The sequence below is a fragment of the Nerophis ophidion genome, linkage group LG05 (genome assembly GCF_033978795.1).
Source record: "Nerophis ophidion isolate RoL-2023_Sa linkage group LG05, RoL_Noph_v1.0, whole genome shotgun sequence".
NCBI classification, from domain to species: domain Eukaryota; kingdom Metazoa; phylum Chordata; class Actinopteri; order Syngnathiformes; family Syngnathidae; genus Nerophis; species Nerophis ophidion.
Genome location: NC_084615.1, coordinates 78,684,477 through 78,704,362, shown reverse-complemented (window position 1 = coordinate 78,704,362; position 19,886 = coordinate 78,684,477). Strand labels below are relative to the sequence as shown.

The window sequence follows — 19,886 nt, the reverse complement described above, 5'->3', positions numbered from 1 at the left end:
CCTTAACGTCATCGGTCTTAGCGAAACCTGGCTTAAACCAGACGACTTTTTTGCGATAAATGAGGCATCCCCTCCTAACTATACGAATGCGCATATTGCCCGTCCCCTTAAAAGGGGGAGGGGGGGGGGTCGCACTAATATACAACGAAAACTTTAACTTTAGTCCTAACTTAAATAATAAATATAAATTGTTTGAGGTGCTTTCTATGAAGTCTGCCACACCTGTACCTCTGTGCCTGGCCGATGTTGTAGTCGTAATGATTTGTGCAGTCCTTTGAGACATTTGTGATTTGGGGCTATATAAATAAACATTGATTGATTGATTGATATATATAATAAACAAAATGCAAAGTCGTAGGCTTATTCAGATTCATCAAACAACTTAAATTTGGAACACAGCATCATCGTTTTCACAGCTTTTTTGTTGTTAGAGGTAGAGAGCGTTTTAATGTAAAGTTCCAAATCTTTTTTAAAGGCACAAAAGATAGGACGGGTATTAAGAAACTTACATTTATGAATATAAAACTTAGCCAGTAAAATAATGAGGTTGCAAAGGTAGAATTCCTTTTCACATTTTTGTTCATACAGTGTAAAACCAAAAATCACATCTTTAAAGTAAAGCACAAATTTGTCATAAATATTGTCCAGGATGAAGTGACAGATGCCTGCCATAGAGATCGAGTGTTTTCACAAGTATAAAACAAGTGGTTGACAGTCTCTGGGTGCATGTTACATAACATCAATGTCCTTCTTGTATCTAACATCACAGTCTTTACAGGGTAATAGCGATGGATGATTTTAAATGATATCTCTTTGACTTTGTTGGTAAGTAAATATCTGTTAGGAAGGGACCACGTTTTGATCCAACAGATGTCATTTACAACATTATTCCAGAGGGAAATGACATAGGAGACAGACACACAATCATTTTGGAATAAGCTGCGGATTTTTCTGTTATTTTTTTGTTCAAAGAAAAGTTTCCCCACATGAGTGTCAAGTGGATCATTCACAATGTTTACAGCAGAAAGAGGAGGTGTGTAAGCCATGTACAACATAATAACACCTGTTGGAATGTACAACATAATAACACCTGTTGGGATGGCATCAAATACAATAGCAAATTGTTTGGGAGTCACAGGTATCTTAAAGTGGTTGAGAAATTCTTGGTAATTAAAAAGTTGACCTTCCTTATTGAAAAGCTGACTCACTAAAATAATGTTATTGTTAAACCAATTGTTGAGGAAAAGAGATTTCCTTTTGTAACATATGTCTTTATTTCTTAATGAAATTAAACAATGGATGTCCGCTAACTTTTCGCAACTCAACGCCAAAAAAACGGAAATGCTGATTATCGGTCCTGCTAGACACCGACCTCTATTTAATAATACAACTCTAACATTTGACAACCAAACAATTAAACAAGGCGATACGGTAAAGAATCTGGGTATTATCTTCCACCCAACTCTCTCCTTTGAGGCACACATTAAAAGCATTACTAAAACGGCCTTCTTTCATCTCCGTAATATCGCTAAAATTCGCTCCATTCTGTCCACTAAAGACGCTGAGATCATTATCCATGCGTTTGTTACGTCTCGTCTCGATTACTGTAACGTATTATTTTCGGGTCTCCCCATGTCTAGCATTAAAAGATTACAGTTGGTACAAAATGCGGCTGTTAGACTTTTGACAAGAACAAGAAAGTTTGATCACATTACGCCTGTACTGTATATACCTTTATATACATATATACATACATATATACCTGTACTGTATATACCTTTATATACATATATACATACATATATACCTATACTGTATATACCTTTATATACATATATACATACATATATACCTATACTGTATATACCTTTATATACATATATACATACATATATACCTATACTGTATATACCTTTATATACATATATACATACATATACACCTATACTGTATATACCTTTATATACATATATACATACATATATACCTATACTGTATATACCTTTATATACATATATACATACATATATACCTATACTGTATATACCTTTATATACATATATACCTATACTGTATATACCTTTATATACATATATACATACATATATACCTATACTGGCTCACCTGCACTGGCTTCCTGTGCACTTAAGATGTGACTTTAAGGTTTTACTACTTACGTATAAAATACTACACGGTCTAGCTCCATCCTATCTTGCCGATTGTATTGTACCATATGTCCCGGCAAGAAATCTGCCTTCAAAAGACTCCGGCTTATTAGTGATTCCTAGAGCCCAAAAAAAGTCTGCGGGCTATAGAGCGTTTTCCGTTCGGGCTCCAGTACTCTGGAATGCCCTCCCGGTAACAGTTCGCGATGCCACCTCAGTAGAAGCATTTAAGTCTCACCTTAAAACTCATTTGTATACTCTAGCCTTTAAATAGACTCCCTTTTTAGACCAGTTGATCTGCCGTTTCTTTTCTTTTTCTTCTATGTCCCACTCTCCCTTGTGGAGGGGGTCCGGTCCGATCCGGTGGCCATGTACTGCTTGCCTGTGTATCGGCTGGGGACATCTCTGCGATGCTGATCCGCCTCCGCTTGGGATGGTTTCCTGCTGGCTCCGCTGTGAACGGGACTCTCGCTGCTGTGTTGGATCCGCTTTGGACTGGACTCTCGCGACTGTGTTGGATCCATTATGGATTGAACTTTCACAGTATCATGTTAGACCCGCTCGACATTCATTGCTTTCCTCCTCTCCAAGGTTCTCATAGTCATCATTGTCACCGACGTCCCACTGGGTGTGAGTTTTCCTTGCCCTTATGTGGGCCTACCGAGGATGTCATGGTGGTTTGTGCAGCCCTTTGAGACACTAGTGATTTAGGGCTATATAAGTAAACATTGATTGATTGATTGATATTGTTCCAGATGAAATATTTGGTAGGTGAAAAATGGTGCTTGTATACAAGAGAGCATGCTAGAAGGGCTTGTTTGTGGAAGTTTGAGAGTGCAACAGGAATCCTGTCAATGTTATAATTACACAATAGCAAAAATTTTAGGCCTCCAAGGTTAGAGAATACATGATGAGAAATAAAGTTCCAAATTGAGGTAAGGTCTTTCAAGTAGTGTCTTATCCAATTAATTTTAAAGGTGTTGTTTAGTGTAGTGAAGTCAAGAAAGTTTAGACCACCCTGATTGTAATTGTTCATTATAACAGATTTCTTAATATAATGAATTTTGTTTTTCCAAATAAAGTCAACCAGTATTTTGTCAATAGTTTTACATATTTTTTGGTGAACATCTAAAGAATTAGCTGCATACGTAAGCCTGGAGATACCTTCTGCTTTGGAAAGTAAGGTTCTGCCCACCCCTGCTTTATTGAGAGCTCATATTAATAGTTGGTGACGTCATCGTGCGTGATGACGTCACGCGCAACCCTCTTCACCGCCTGCTGTGACGTCACGCCGCCCGCCTCCCGCCTCCCTCCTCACTCGGCGCAGCGGCCACCGGATTCTGGGCTCCGAGCTGTGGGAAGCGCCGCTCCCCTCCGTGACAGTCAGCGCGGTTATTCGCCCCAAATTTCCCCCAGCGACTCCCGGGCGTCTCGGAAGGCACGAAGAGGGCGCCGGTTCCGTGTTGTCCATGCCTTGGAGGGGCGAAGACAGACGGTAAGTGTCCGCCGGCGCTTCCGCTCTCTTGGGGTAGGTTCCGGTGAACCGCGCCGGCTTTCGCTTCACCTCCTCGGCCCACGACTACCGCATTACTGCCCCCACGCTGACGCCGCGGACGGGGTAAGGGGTATTAGGAACTTATTTCCTCTGATAAAACTGAGCCGAATTGGGTTTGTCCAACCGGCTTAACGTCGGCGCCTCTCGGGTTGATTTACGGCGGTGCTTCTAGCCCGCTTTTGGGCCAGCTGTGCTGCGGCCACCGCGGTGTGTCATCCCCGCGTGACTTCGCACCGCCGTGTCGGCTTCCAGAGCAGCCATGTCGGGGCTCTCCAAAGCAGGGATGTGTACACCGCGTTATGTCGTCCCCACAGCACCCCTCCCTTCTGGGCACTGTCACGTCAGGACAACTGCTGCTGTGGATCATCTCCACATTCATTTTCAGCAGACCTTGGCAAACTAAGGCCCGGGGGCCACATGCGGCCCGTTAGGCTTTTCAATCTGGCCCGCCCGACATTCCCAAATATTTAGATGGAAAGTGGAGCTGCCATTATGATGTTTCAAATGACCATAAGTCTTTAATCAATCAATCAATCAATCAATGTTTATTTATATAGCCCCAAATCACAAATATCTCAAAGGACTGCACAAATCATCCTCGGAAGAACCCACAAAAGGGCAAGGAAAACTCACACCCAGTGGGCAGGGAGAATTCACATCCAGTGGGACGCCAGTGACAATGCTGACTATGAGAAACCTTGGAGAGGACCTCAGATGTGGGCAACCCCCCCCCTTCTAGGGGACCGAAAGCAATGGATGTCGAGCGGGTCTAACATGATACTGTGAAAGTTCAATCCATAGTGGCTCCAACACAGCCGCGAGAGTTCAGTTCAAGCGGATCCAAGACAGCAGCGAGAGTCCCGTCCACAGGAAACCATCTCAAGCGGAGGCGGATAAGGTCCCCAACCGATACACAGGCGAGCGGTCCATCCTGTGTCTCGACTCTGGACAGCCAGTACTTCATCCATGGTCATCGGACCGGACCCCTTGTGGAGGGGGGGACATCGGAGAAAGAAAAGAAGCGGCAGATCAACTGGTCTAAAAAGGAGGTCTATTTAAAGGCTAGAGTATACAGATGAGTTTTAAGGTGAGACTTAAATGCTTCTACTGAGGTGGCATCTCGAACTGTTACCGGGAGGGCATTCCAGAGTACTGGAGCCCGAACGGAAAACGCTCTATAGCCCGCAGACTTTTTTTGGGCTCTAGGAATCACTAATAAGCCGGAATCTTTTGAAGGCAGATTTCTTGCCGGGACATATGGTACAATACAATCGGCAAGATAGGATGGAGCTAGACCGTGTAGTATTTTATACGTAAGTAGTAAAACCTTAAAGTCACATCTTAAGTGCACAGGAAGCCAGTGCAGGTGAGCCTGTCTTGAACTACCGTATTTCCTTGAATTGCCGCCGGGGCGCTAATTATTTAAAACCTCTTCTCACGCCGGTGTTTACCAAAGGCATGCGGTAAATTTAGGCCTGCGCTTATAAATTTGAGTGTGATGTAAGGATACCATCATGAAAAGCACATTTAATAAAAAAAAAAAACTGTATCATGGTCTTAGCTTTACTTATAAATGAAGTCCATGCGCATCGATAACTTGTTTATAGAAGTCTTCCTTATCTTTCTTCAGTTTTAAAAGTCTGTCTCGATGGAGATCTTCCTTTATTAAATGATAAATGAGTTGTACTTGTATAGCGCTTTTCTACCTTCAAGGTACTCAGAGCGCTTTGACACTACTTCCACATTCACACACACATTCACACACTGATGGAGGGAGCTGCCATGCAAGGCGCTAACCAGCACCCATCAGGAGCAAGGGTGAAGTGAATTGAAGTGAATTATATTTATATATATATATATATATATATATATATTTTTTTTTTTACATTTAAACCAGTGTGGTTGGCACTGGGAGCAGGTGGGTAAAGTGTCTTGCCCAAGGACACAACGGCAGTGACTAGGATGGCTGAAGCGGGAATCGACCCTGCAACCCTCAAGTTGCTGGCATGACCACTCTACCAACCGAGCTATACCGTGAAGTGTCTTGCTCAGGACACAACAGACGTGACGAGGTTGGTACTTGATGGGGATTGAACCATGGACCCTCGGGTTGCGCACGGCCACTCTTCCACTGCGCCACGCCGTCCTCTTGCTTCGATTGAAAGTCCAGTTTAGAAAACATTTGTTAAAAGTGCAAGCGAGAGGAAAAAATAAACGATCGCTGCTCACTCTCGCTGCTTGTTGTCACTTCTTCTGCAGCCAAGTAGTCGCAAGAAGGATCACTAGCGCCCTCTACCACCAGGAGGCGGGAGTCATTTAATGACTCATATTTGACCCACGCAGCTACGGTATATTAATAAAACATAGCTGCTTACTGTTCTTTTTAGCATGTTCAACAGCTTGGACCTTAAATCCTACTGAATAGCTCTTAATCTTCTTCCCTTTATGCGATTTCAAATGATTGAAATCAGCCTCCTCCATTTTGAAAATGATGACTCGTGACGTGACGAGTTTGACCCGGCGGAAATTCTAGGCATATGCTAATTATTTGGCAAAACGAGTTTGACCTGGCATAAATTCTAGACATGCGCTAATAAAAATAATATTTTGCGAAAGAGTTTGACCCGGCATTAATTCTAGGCAGGTGCATACTATATACCTGGCGGCAATTCAAGGAAATACAGTATACGAAGTATTTCAATGGTTGGAATCTGCAGTTTTGCATGATATTTTAGTGACTAGTGTTGTCCTGATACCAATATTATTTTGATTATTTTCGGTACTTTTCGATTATTTTCTAAATAAAGGGGGACCAGAAAAAATCTTAGGGTGTGGCAGACCAACACTTTTCAGAGGCGGTATGGTACCGAATATGATTTATTAGTATCGCGGTACTATACTTATACCCGTATACCGTACAGCCCTACTAGTTGCTATGGTGATCTACAACAGTGGTTCTCAACCCTTTTTCAGTGATGTACCCCTTGTGAACTTTTTTTTAATTCAAGTACCCCCTAATAAGAGCAAAGCATTTTTGGTTGAAAAAAGAGATAAAGAAGTAAAATACAGCACTATGTCATCAGTTTCTGATTTATTAAATTGTATAACAGGCCCTGTGATGAGGTGGCGACTTGTCCAGGGTGTACCCTGCCTTCTGCCCGATTGTAGCTGAGATAGGCGCCAGCGCCCCCCGCGACCCCAAAGGGAATAAGCGGTAGAAAATGGATGGATGGATATAACAGAGCAAAAATATTGCTCATTTGTAGTGGTCTTTCTTGAACTACTTGGGAAAAAAGATATAAAAATAACCCAAAACTTGTTGTAAAATAAACAAGTGATTCAATTATGAATGAATATTTCTCCACATAGAAGTAATCATCAACTTAAAGTGCCCTCTTTGGGGATTGTAATAGAGATCCATCTGGATTCATCAACTTACTTCTAAACATTTCTTCACAAAAAAATAAATCTTTAACATCAATATTTATGGAACATGTCCACAAAAAATCTAGCTGTCAACACTGAATATTGCATTGTTGCATTTCTTTTCACAGTTTATGAACTTACATTCATATTTTATTGAAGTATTATTCAATAAATATATTTATAAAGGATTTTTGAATTGTTGCTATTTTTAGAATATTTCAAAAAAATCTCACGTACCCCTTAGCATACCTTCAAGTACCCCCGGGGGTACGAGTACTTTCATTTGAGAACCGCTGATCTATGTCACAGCAGCTCAGACGAGGCACCAAGCAGTGTGGGTGGGGAGCGTTTCCACAGAGTGTGGATGTGGATGTCAGGGACGGACGCGGAAGGAGATTTTTACAAGAAAGTTCTAAAGCTTAGTGATACATCACATATATCTGATTGTAGATGTTTTTTGTTTTTTTACCCTTCACGTTCATATTTCGCTGTGTTTGTTGCATTTGGCTTGATTGTAAAATATGTCCATTAAGGATGTTGTCAATATTCAGTGTTTTATCATTTATAGAAAAAAAATGAAAATTCCATTCCACTTTTAAAGTCATGACATTTTTAGCATTCAATCAGACTTTATTGTGAGGTTTTGTATTAGTTTTCCTAAAAATAGATATACTGGCCCCCCAGACACATTTTTTTTTTCTCTAAATTTTGCCCCCGAGTCAAAATAATTGCCCAGGCCTGATTTAAAGGCAAGTTTGAACCTGTCAGCAACATGCATATTCTGGGGATTTGGGAAAATGCCAGACTACCTGGAGAAAACCCAAGGACTGGACACTGGGGAGAACTCCTTCCAGAGATGTTACAAAGCAGTTTTGACCCTCAACTGGGAAGCGCAGAGTGATAAATGAGCTCTAAAATGCACCCACTCGAGTGGATAGTGTTGAGTCATCGTTCCTAAGCATTTTTTTAAGGGTTAAAGTAAAAAGTTTAAGTACCGATGATTGTCCCACACACACTAGGTGTGGGGAAATGTGTCCTCTGCATTTAACCCATCCCCTTGTTCACCCCTTGGGAGGTGAGGGGAGCAGTGGGCAGCAGCGGTGCCACGCCCGGGAATAATTTTTGGGTGATTTAACCCCCAATTCCAACCCTTGATCCTGAGTGCCAAACAGGAGGTTATAGGTCCGATTTTTATAGTCTTTGGTATGACTCGGCCGTGGTTTGAACTAACAACCTACCGATCTCTCACACTCTAACCACGAGGCCACTGAGTAGGTGAATCCTGTCTTTGCTAAACTCCTTGCTTCTTGTCTGTTTAATAGATGATATCAGGGGTTGAAGCTGACAGCTACAAAGTAAACAAAGACAGAATGCTGGACGACAGCAAAGACCCACAGCGTGCGGCGTAGAGACGGAGCCCACGATGCACGTCTGCATGCGACAATCAACAACGTCCACACAAAGAAGGACAGCGTCTGCACAACCGAAGCGCCCCCGACTGCCGATACAAAGCAGGAGGCGTTTCGGTTGTGCAGAAGCTGTCCTTCTTTGTGTTGACGTTGTTGATTGTGTAATCACACTTACCATTTTTCGTTTCGGTTAAAAGGTAAAAAAAAAAGTACCAAATATTGTCACCAATGATTATCCTCTGCATTTGACCCATCATCCTCGCCCCCTGGGAGGTGAGAGGAGCAGTGAGCAGCAGCGGTGGCCGCTCGCAGGAATCATTTTGGTGGTTTAACCCCCCAATTCCAACTCTTGATGCCGAGTGCCAAGCAGGGGGGTTATGGGTCCCATTTTTATAGTCTTTGGTATGAACTCACGACCTCCCGATCTCGGGGTGGACAGGTTCAAACACTGAACCTGTCAGGTGGTGACACCACCTGAATATATTTTACACCCCCGCGCTCCCAACCCCGCCCACTTTACCGACACTCGGGGGTTGCTGCTAGCGGGGTGTATAAAATACTCAGGATTTATCATGGATACAAAGGATTATGGGTATTTGTCGTGTTGTGTTTATGTTGTGTTACTGTGAGGATGTTTTCCCGAAATGTGTTTGTCAATCTTGTTTGGTGTGGCTTCACAGTGTGGTGCATATTACTAAGAGTGTTAAAATTATTTATATTACAACCATTAGTGTACTCTGTGTCACCCAGTATGCCTTGCAGTTGTGTGCGTGTGGCCTCGGAAGCCACACACAACATGATGCTGGACTGACAAGCAGATCGTAAATGCTGTAGAAGGCGAAAAAGCCCTAATACTTATCATTCTAGAGAATATTAGCGTCTCCTGTTGTCTTCTTCGCTTTGTGACACGGGTCTTAAATGGCTCTTTGAATGGTAAAGGATAACGATCCCAGAACCATGTATTTCAAATATTTCCGGATGGTTCAACCGCCACCCGCCCGAATCTAATTAAAATCTATTTTTTCGTCATGTCACCCACCCGACTCGCGGTTTATCCGTGGACTCCGCGGATGAGACCGCAAACCGCGCATTTCTAATATATATATATCTTATTTAGCTTCTCAGGCAAATCATATAGTAGATGTAGATACCCATATCGGATGTTCAGATTTACTTTACAAAAGCGAAGTATAGGATACTTCTCTTATTGCTTTATTTGTATGTGACTTTATTAAATATATTTATATTATCAGTTGGTGCTAAAATAAGTCTTAACAAGCTGCTACGCTTCGTACTGCCTCTGTCAGATTAGATTAGATTAGATAGTACTTTATTTATTCTGTCAGAAGAGTTCCTTCAGGAAAATTACAATTTTCAGCACAATCCCATTCAAGATCAGACAAACATTAAAGGGAGACAGAACAGGATCGCTGACGGGTCTGCCGGCTTCCAGCGCCCCTTACAAAAAAAGATGAGATACAGGTAAACAAGGGGGGGAGAAAAAAATAGAAGATTAAAATAAAATAAAAAAATCGGTCTTAGCCTGGGCAGTACGTCTCTGCAGCACCCAGCATTGTCCCACCCACACAACCATCTTAATATCTCAGGTAAATTGGACTATTTTGTGTTTTCTTTGAGATATATATTGTATATTGCCATTCAGCATACGGAGCGGAAAACACAAACAAAAATTGTAGGCCTCTGCATGCGACGAAGCCGGCCACAGTCTGTTCCCTTACCGTCTGCCTTCCCCCTGGAGACAAAACACCACCTTAACTTAAAAAATATTCTGGGGGGAAAATTGATTTATATTTTATATTTATTACTAGGACTTAACATGATGTAATTAATTTGCAGCAGCAAGTCTTTGTAGTTATATTTAGGTATAGCAACCACAAAAGAAGACAAACTAATTACATTTCTTGACCTTTTCTTACCTTTCATTTTGCTATCAAACACTACTAATATAACGTATTTCCTTGAATTGCCGCCGGGGCGCTAATTAATTTAAAACCTCTTCTCACTCCTGCACTTCCCAAAGGCATGCGATAAAATTAAGCATGTGCTAATTATTTTAAAACCTCTTCTCACTCTGGCACTTACCAAAGGCATGCAGTAAAAATTTGAGTGTGGTGTAAGTTTGGACCTTAAATCCTACTGAATAGCTCTTAATCTTCTTCCCTTTATGTGATTTCAAATTACCGGTATTGAAATCAGCCTCCTCCATTTTGAAAATGATGACAGGCGGTAATACTAAGCATGTGCTAATTATTTTGGGAAGCGAGTTTGACCCGGCAGTAATTCAAGGCAGGCGCATACTATATGCCCTGCGGCAATTCAAGGAAATACGGTAATAGGGAATAAACTTGATTGCATCACAGAACGTTTCTCAAACAAATCAAATGTTCAAACAAACATTTTACAAAGTGATCGCTGCAGACACAAGCATGGTCCAATTGTAGTCCACAAGTTGATGAAAGTGATATTTTTAAGAGCCATTTCCTTTGACGCACTTTTTTTCCCCCTGACTTTATTAACCACTTCTTTTCGGGGCTCTATGTAAGCTTTTTCCTATCTCGCTATAAAAACGAAAACGTGTGTGCTTGTCTTACTCAAGGATTGTCATTGATAAGCAAAATTCCCCAAAAATGTACTTCCTCTTTTAACATACCTATACGTTAGCGATGCACGGTTTGCGGTCTCATCCGCGGAGTCGGGCGGGTGACATGACGAAAACATAGATTTTAAATAGATTCGGGCGGGTGGCGGTTGGACCATTCGGAAATATTTGATATACATGGTTCAGGGATCGGCAACCTTTACCACTCAAAGAGCCAAACTAAAGAAGGCAACAAGAGCCGCAAAAATTCTCGCGAATATCTGCTGGCGTCGACCCATTTAACAAGTAATAGGTCGTGTTATGATCTCATTGCCTTGTACGCCTTTGCCAATATGTCAGTCCAGCAACATGTCGTATATGGCTTCCGCAAACTCACGCACACGACTGCAAGGCATACTGGGTGACACAGAGTACACTGATGGTTGTGATATAACCAATTTTAACACTCTTACTAATATGCACCACACTGTGAAGCCACACCAAAGAAGAACGAAAAACATTTCGGGAGAACATCCTCACAGTAACACAACATAAACGCAACACAACAAATACCCAGAATCCTTTGCATCCATGACTATTCCTGACTATATTATACACCCCGCTAGCACCAAACCCCCCCCCACCCCCCCGTGCATCGGTAAGGTGGGCGGGGATGTAAAATATAGTCAGGAATAGTCATGGATGCAAAGGATTTTGGGTATTTGTTGTGTTGCGTTTATGTTGTGTTACTGTGGGGATGTTCTCCCGAAATTAGTTTGTCATTCTTGTTTGGTGTGGCTTCACAGCGTGGCGCATATTAGTAAAAGTGTTAAAATTGTTTATATCACAACCATCAGTGTACTCTGTGTCACCCAGTATGCCTTTCAATCTTGTACTTGTGTCTGTGGAAGCGGCATACGACATGTTGCTGGACTGGCACACAGTTCGAACATGTTGATGTGCGTCAAAGGCAATGGTTTCATAGCGCCCACATAATCTCTTTATCTAGATGAGCACCAGCAAAATATTCGCGAGAATGATTGCGGCTCCCATTGACTTCTTTACTTTGTGAAAAGGGTCAAAATAGCTCTTTGGGTGGTAAAGGTTGCCGACCCCTGATATATAACAACGGGCAGGCGGTTGCGGTTTTGATAGAATGTTGGTTCGGGTGGATGGCGGGTGGACGACGACTTTAGTGATGCGGTTGCGGATGATATAATTGCCTATCCGCGCATTTCTACTATACGTATCTTTTAAATTGTTGACCTGGCCAGAGCAAGAAACTACAAGTGTGTATGCACCCTAAATGAGCATCTCTAATGCAGCATCAGCAACCGTTTTTATTTTCTGAGATGCTGTGTCTCCAGACCATGTTAATATAATCAAGCACTCTGCTCACCGACTTCCATCCAACTCCCCATTTGAAACCGTGGTCATGTTAGATGAACCCCCAAGGCTGGACTCCCGAGTGGGCAGCAGTCATGAGAAGTGGAGGACGGCACTGTGAAGGTCACTCTGCATATTCTCGTTGGCCTCGTAGCCACATCCTTTGCTTATATAACTGGGACTTTGCAGCTGCTAATATTTCAGATGTGGGTGTTTTGTCACAATAAATCCGACAATATATGTTGTGGGTAAGGCCGGGCGATATGGCCTTTTTTTAAATATCTCAATTTGTGCATGATACACAATATATATCTGGATATTTTGCCTTAGCCTTGAATGAACACTTGATGCATATAATCACAGCAGTATGATGATTCTATGTGTCTACATTCAAACATTCTTCTTCATACTGCATTCATATATGCTACTTTTAAACTTTCATGCAGAGAGGGAAATCACAACTAAGTCAATTGACCACAACTGTATTTATTAAACAGTTATTAAGCAGTGGCACAAACATTCATGTCATTTCCAAAACAGAAAGTGCAAGATTGTCAGAGACATTTTAAAACAAGCCATGAGTGCACTTTTGTGCATGATGTCACTAAGATGACTTATCAAAACAACACTAAATTAAAGTGCACTTTTTGTACAGAACGCCACTACAATAGTTTATAACAAATAAAGTGCACTTTTGTGCATGATGTCACACAAGATACTTTAATAAGTGTCAAATAAAAATGAAATCAAACAGTGTATATATGTCCTTAGTTCTGTGGTAGGTTCCTGCGGACGTTATCTCCTTCTGTTGACCAAAAGTGTATTTATTAATCAGTAATTAGTGGGTGACTTTTCCAATTACTGTATTTCCTTGAATTGCCGCCGGGGCGCTAATTCATTTCAAACCTCTTCTCGGGAAGAGCTGGACGAAGTGGCTGGGGAGAGGGAAGTCTGGGCTTCCCTGCTTAGGCTGCTAGAAGATGGATGGATGGATGTAACTGTGGCAATACGTGGTTTTGTGTCTCCAAAAACATCCTTAAAAAAGTCACTAGATTTGTTGCACTGTGGAAAAAAATAGCAGATCTCTGCTGCGCCACATCAGATCAATAAAACATTTCAAGCTGACTACAGATGTCAGCCATAGTGTAATCATTATATAGACAGAATCTTACAAAGTGACTATTATGCCAATTGACTATACAAATTGCATTCGTAACATTTCAGGGTTTATTATGACACGATAGTTAAGTAGCAATGACAGACGATAACCAGCCGGCAAGACAGGAGCCGTTTGAAACCTGCAATCACGTAATTGAGAAGGCGAACCATAATCAACGCCTCGGTCGGTGCAATCATTCCGACACTCCATTTTCACACACTTAAATACTCTCACCCTGCGGAGCTGGACGGAGTGGCTGGGGAGAGGAAAGTCAAGGCTTCTCTGCTTAGGCTGCTGCCCCCGCGACCCAACCTCTGATAAGCGGAAGAAGTTGGATGGATGGACGGATGGATGAAAGGGACAAGCGATAGAAAATAGATGGATGAGTGACCGTACCGTCATCATGTGAAAGTGGTATTGTTTACATTTTAAAACCTTATCTTTGATGGGGCAATTTGTTTATTTTGGGTCTTGCATTCCTGCAAAAAGACTCAGGACTGTAAACTACTTCACCGTCTTAGACTCTTTTTTTTTTCTCCATTTTGTTTTACTGCTGAGTAAAAATATTTTTCTATGTTCGTCTTACTTAATGCTTTATTTACCCAGTATGTTAATAATTATTAGGATAATATTAATGACAATATTAAATCAGCTCTAGTTTTTAGTACAGATGCTTTACAACTGGCGGGCTTACATTTGCATATTAATCGAGATCTTATTATATAAAATAATCATCGTGATTATTTTAATTTATTTTTATTTTTTTCATTTTGTTTTTATTGACATCCAGCATCCGACATTTCCATCCACTAAATCATATTCACATACATCACTTAGCCGTTGTCTGCCCTAAATGTCAAAAGTATTTTTTGTTTATATACCCATCCTGCCCCTCCACCCCAAAAAAAAAAAAAAAGAAACAGAGAAAATAAAAAACAGGTACTATCTACACATACATCAATTACATGAGCAAAAAATAAATAACATTGATAATAATGATAAACAGAAATAAAATAAAATACATATATACAGATATTTATATGTATATACACATATAGGGAGTACTTTTTTTTATTTTTTAAACAGTACACTAATTCGAGAAATTTAAGATAATTTTTTTTTCCAAATAGCCCAACTCTTTCATGTATTATTGTAACCTGACTATTACTGTACGTGCTGTAATGTTTGCCCCTTGTTTATCTGCATTAATAGTTGGAGAATTCTGACAGAGAACAAGTTATGAGGTCTTTTTCACCGTGCAGATAAAATTCATTGTAGCAATACAGGAAAAAGTGCCATTTATGGACATGTTCCTTTGTGAACACTAGCTTTTTTATATATATATATATTGCAAACTATTGTGATTTATTTAGATCATTGCAGTTGCAGTAGCAGGCAATGGCATATATGATTTATGCTGCTGTCATAAGACTTTTCATAAGAGTTATGTTTATTTTTGCTGTGTCTGTCGTATAAAAGAGTAAACAGGAACCCACACACAGCTGTAAGGCTTCCTGATCTGCATCTGTTATTATTATTCCTTATCAGTGAATCTAAATCTGTGCTGTTAGACAATATGGTGTGGAAGAAAGTGAAGGATTGTACACTGTTTGCAGTGTTGCCGAAAGGGGATACGGTTAAAGGCCGACTGAAAGCCACTACTAGCGACCTGTCTGATAGTTTATATATCAATGATGAAATATTAACATTGCAACACATGCCAATACGGCCGCTTTAGTTTACTAAATTGCAATTTTAAATTTCCTGCGAGTTTCTTGTTGAAAACCTCGCGGAATGATGACGTGTGCGTGTGACGTCACGCATTGTAGCGACATTTTGTTCCAGCCCGATCCCAGCTATAAGTCGCCTGCTTTAATCGCATAATTACACATCCATCCATCCATCCATTTACTACCGCTTATTGCGATGAGGTGGCGACTTGTCCAGGGTGTACCCCGCCTTCCGCCCGATTGTAGCTGAGATAGGCGCCAGCGCCCCCCGCATAATTACACAGTATTCTGGATATTTGTGTTGCTGAATCTTTTGCAATTTGTTCAATTAATAATGGAGACGTCAAAGAAGAAAGATGTAGGTGGGAAGCGGAGTAAACACAAACACAGCCGGCGTTTCTTTGTTTACATACCCGAAGGTGAAGCTTTACTATGGAACAGAGCGGTCAAGCAAGATGGTTCCCTACCACATGTTAAGCGTACGTGTGACGTCACGGACTGTTAGGAAATATTAGCGCTGCTACACTAGCAGCTAAAAGTCGTCTGCTTTAATTGCATAATTACACAGTATTTTGGACATCTGTGTTGCTGAATCTTTTGCAATTTGTTCATTTAATAATGGAGACGTCAAAGAAGAATGCTGTTGGTGGAAAGCGGTGGATTGCAGCTGCCTTTAGCACAGAGACACAGCCGGTGTTTCTTTGTTTGTTGTGAAGCTTTAACACAGAGCGGTCAAGCGAACATGTTTTCTCTACGTCAACCATCATGTTTTTGGATGGGGAAATTGTGATATATATCTTACGCACGGGGGGGGGGGGTACATGGGGGGATTGGCGGGGTTTGCTGCTAGCTGGGTGTATAAAATAGTCAGGAAGTGTCATGGATGCAAAGGATTCTGGATATTTGTTGTGTTGCGTTTATTTTGTGTTATTGTGAGGATGTTCTCCCGAAATGTGTTTGTCATTCTTGTTTGTTGCGGGTTCACAGCGTGGCGCATATTACTAAAAGTATTAAAATAGTTTATATCACAACCATTAGTGTACTCTGTGTCACCCAGTATGCCTTGCAGTCGTGTGCGTGTTGCCGCGGAAGCCACACACAACATGATGCTGGACTGACAAGCATGGGGCCGCATAGCTCGGTTGGTAGAGTGGCCGTGCCAGCAACTTGAGGGTTGCAGGTTCGATTCCCGCTTGTGCCATCCTAGTTACTGCCGTTGTGTCCTTGGGCAAGACACTTTACCCCCCTGCTCCCAGTGCCACCCACACTGGTTTAAATGTAACTTAGATATTGGGTGTCACTATGTAAAGCGCTTTGAGTCACTTGAGAAAAGCGCTATATAAATGTAATTCACTTCACTTCACTTATTTTTCGTCTTGCAGCATCTGTCAAAAAAGGCAGCTGTGAGCTTGGCTCCTCTGCTTCTCTCTGAGACACCGCGTGTTCACCGCAGCCGTCCGACCTCAAGATATGTCTTTACAGTCTTTAAAATCTCACTAAAACACTATTAAAAACAATAAGCAAATAAGGGATCTTCCAGAATTATCCTAGTAAATGTGTCTAATTACATCTGAAACGCTCACACTGCCGCCGCCCGGAGAGGTTGCTTTTTTTTTTTTTTTTCTAGTCCTTCACTATCAATATCGTAATTCACGAATCTTTCAACCTCGCTCAAATTAATGGGGAGATTGTCGTCTCTCGGTCCGAATTGCTCTTACTGCTTGTGGCTCCCATTACAAACAATGGGAATATGTGAGGAGCCCCGCAACTCGTGACGTCACGCGCACATACTTCCGGTACAGGCAAGGCTTTTCTATTAGCGAACAAAAGTTGCAAACTTTATCGTCGATGTTCTCTACTAAATCCTTTCAGCAAAATATGGCAATATGGCGAAATGATGAAGTATGACACATAGAATGGACCTGCTATCCCCGTTTGAATAAGAACATCTCATATCAGTAGGCCTTTAACTGCCCGCCACTGTTTTCGTTTTGCTCGATATATGTTCTGATTCTGTGCCAGGAGCATTACGTTGGAAAATAATAGCCCGTTCCTAAATCCCTTAACACTTTTCTCTTATTTTTTTTTCTTTGTCATGAAAAAGGGACGTTTTTGTCATGAAAAAGGGAGGTTTTTGTTGTTGGTGCACTAATTGTAAGTGTATATTGTGTTATTTATGTTGATTTAATCAAAAAAAATAGAAAATATATATATATATATTTAAAAAAAAAAAAAAAATTAATAAAACATTCTTCTGCGGCCCGGTGGTTGGGGACCACTGTTATAGGTGACCAAGTATATTATTATTATTAGTTTAAGTTAGTTTAGATACGTTATTTTAGAAAAATCACACATTTTTCAATTATATCAGACAAGGATGGATGGATGTTAGGTATATTTGCACAAAGTATCGGTAGTAGATCAGTATCGCCGATGCCAGCCTGAATATGACTTGTTATCGGGTCGGAAAGATAGTCAGTGGTATCGCACATCACTAATTCGAAAAACGAGGCTGATGAGGCAGGAAACAGAGGAAGAGCTTTCAGATAATAGTCTTTAAAGAAATATTGCAGCAAAGAAATATGATATCCTTTTTATTATTATCCACCCGTTGGCATTACAGTGACATTGAAAAAATTAATTTGACTGATTTATTGGGTGTGAGTTTTCCTTGCCCTTTTGTGGGTTCTTCCGAGGATGTTGTAGTCGTAATGATTTGTGCAGTCCTTTGAGACATTTGTGATTTGGGGCTATATAAATAAACATTGATTGATTGATTGATTGATTGATTATTCCTTTTTTTTCTTAGAATTATGTCTTCATTTGACCCAAAAATGGGTCTTTAAAAATGGAGGGGTGTTTTTGTATTAGCTTATATTTATGTCAGGTACAGTATTTTAGGTGCCGCCCCCATTTTCTCCTCTAGAAAAACCAACAGACTTGATACACTGTGGTTGACTAAGTATATCATTATTATTAGTTTAAGTTAGTTTAGATACATTATTTTAGAAAAATCACACATTTTTCAATTATATCAGACAAGGATGGATGGATGTTAGGTATATTTGCACAAAGTATCGGTAGTAGATCAGTATCGCCGATGCCAGCCTGAATATGACTTGTTATCGGGTCGGAAAGATAATCAGTGGTATCGCACATCACTAATTCTAAAAACGAGGCTGGTGAGGCAGGAAACAGAGGAAGAGCTTTAAGATAATAGTCTTTAAAGAAATATTGCAGCAAAGAAATATGATATCCTTTTTATTATTATCTACCCGTTGGCATTACAGTGACATTGAAAAAATTAATTTGACCGATTTATTCCTTTTTTTTCTTAGAATTATGTCTTCATTTGTACAAAAATGGGTCTTTAAAAATGGAGGGGTGTTTTTGTATTAGCTTATATTTATGTCAGGTACAGTATTTTAGATGCTACCCCCATTTTGTCCTCTAGAAAAACCAACAGACTTGATACACTGTGGTTGACTAAGTAAACGCTACATTCACTACTACATTATTCAAATTAAATTATTTCTAGATTAATTATTTCATTCTTATCTATGGAAACCTATTAGAGACATACTAAAACTGTCTACCATAAAATATTGTCCAAGTTCTATTGCCAAATCCTGCTCTAATCTAGGGAATTGTACCCCTGTTTTAGTGCAAGGGTGATTGGTGGTCAGAGGAGAGTTTATTGCCGTTGGAGAAAGGTCATTGCAGATTCTTCTTTTATGGTCGCCCCTGAGGACAAATGCTATTGTGTCCAATTGCCCCACTCATCTAGTGGTGTTTATAGAGCACAGGAAATATAAAGTAAGTTGAAATATGACTCTATAGGCCAGACCTGGGCAAATGAAGACCCGGGGGCCACATGCGGCCCGTTAAGTATTTCAATCAGGCCTGCAGGACATTCCCAAATCATTTTTTTAGATCTTTATTGGAAAGTTTAGCTGCCATTATGATGTGCAGACATGTTTTCCTGAACTATATAAAGTATTTCAATGTTTTGGAATCTGCACTTTGGCATGATATACTAGTTACTATGGTTATCTAGTTAGTTACTAATGTCATCTAATTAGTTACTATGGTCATCTACGTCACAGCAGCTCAGACGAGGCACCAAGCAGTGTGGGTGGGGAGCGTTTCCACAGAGTGTCAGTTTGAAATGTGGGTGTCAGGGACAGACGTGGAAGGAGATTTCTACAACAAAGTTGTAAAGCTTAGTGACATATCATATTGTGGGTGTTTTTTTTTACCCTTTGCGTTCATATTTCGCTGTTTGTGGCATTTTTGTTGTGTTTTGCATTTTTAAATATTTGGCTTCTTGGCTCTCTCAGCCAAAAATGTTCCCAACCCCTGCATGTTATCAACTCTAAATACTTCGCAAAATGTGGAGAAAAGAGACGTTTATTCTTACTGGACTCCAGCGAGGAAAATCCTCTGCCTGCAAAATT

At 40.7% G+C, this 19,886-nt stretch overlaps 1 protein-coding gene across 2 annotated transcripts in view; it reads left to right on the top strand.

Moving 5' to 3' along the window:
- The first annotated feature begins 3,463 nt into the window (after positions 1 to 3,463).
- mapk9 (mitogen-activated protein kinase 9) overlaps positions 3,464 to 19,886 on the top strand; it is a 56,410-nt gene continuing 39,987 nt past the window's right edge. For both annotated transcript variants that reach the window (XM_061902092.1, XM_061902093.1), the window contains exon 1: positions 3,464 to 3,660. The gene's annotated coding sequence lies outside the window, so the exon portion shown is untranslated. The remainder of the gene's footprint in view (positions 3,661 to 19,886) is intronic.